At 42.0% G+C, this 733-nt stretch overlaps 1 protein-coding gene across 1 annotated transcript in view; it reads left to right on the top strand.

Annotated features, from left to right (window-relative positions):
* The window catches only part of LOC109467635 (beta-1,3-glucan-binding protein-like), a 16,980-nt gene that overhangs the window by 3,434 nt on the left and 12,813 nt on the right, over positions 1-733 (top strand). The gene's annotated exons all lie outside the window — the stretch shown is intronic.

The following is a 733-nucleotide window of genomic DNA, read 5'->3' as shown; positions in this document are numbered from 1 at the left end:
ATATTTTCTACGGTTTATAAGTTCGTAAACGTATCGGCTTTTATTTTTAAACTTATTATCAGGGTTTGGTTTACAAAGAAATCAGACAATTAGCTTTCTTTACACGACTTCAAAACGCTAGCGGGGCGCCCGATGTTCCACCAATGACAGCGATTCTCTCAGTAGCGTCGTGCGAAATACTCATTGTTTACTCGATTATCGCCCCATTCACAAGTTTTCAGAGACAATGCCGGCGGGAAAATAGACGCCACTAAGCCCCGAAATCAGGAAATTTTCTCGAATTTTAGCGAAATTTTGTAGAAAAATCGGGATGCAACACCCTAAATTTGGAAAGTAGTATACTGGCGCTGAGCTGGGAGTAGCCTGGCGCAGCGCCCCTGTTCCATCGTCTGGGGAGAACCCTGTACCCACACAAATGTAAATATCCATCCACGATGCACCCGAACACATAACATTGGCGGAGGTCCTTTGTTGCAAAAACGTGCTAAACACACAGAATAGATGGAACGTTACTGCTGCTTTGTTGTCACCATGTATTTCGTTTAGAAATGATTGAAAATAGATATCTTTAATCAATGGCCAAAGATCTAGAATTAACAATTTAAAACGTATTTGTATTGTGTGAAATTGGCAAATGCCAGTAGATCTATAAATAGGCTTTCTACCTATCTACTGCGCTATCAGTGGTGGGAACGCGCCACCTGCTGAAGGGGCTGTACTAATTACCTCCAGT

This window comes from Branchiostoma belcheri, unplaced genomic scaffold, assembly GCF_001625305.1.
Source record: "Branchiostoma belcheri isolate BF01 breed outbred unplaced genomic scaffold, Haploidv18h27 scaffold185, whole genome shotgun sequence".
Taxonomy (NCBI): domain Eukaryota; kingdom Metazoa; phylum Chordata; class Leptocardii; order Amphioxiformes; family Branchiostomatidae; genus Branchiostoma; species Branchiostoma belcheri.
The sequence above is the reverse complement of the archived record's forward strand: the minus strand, read 5'-3'. Positions and strand labels throughout refer to the sequence as shown.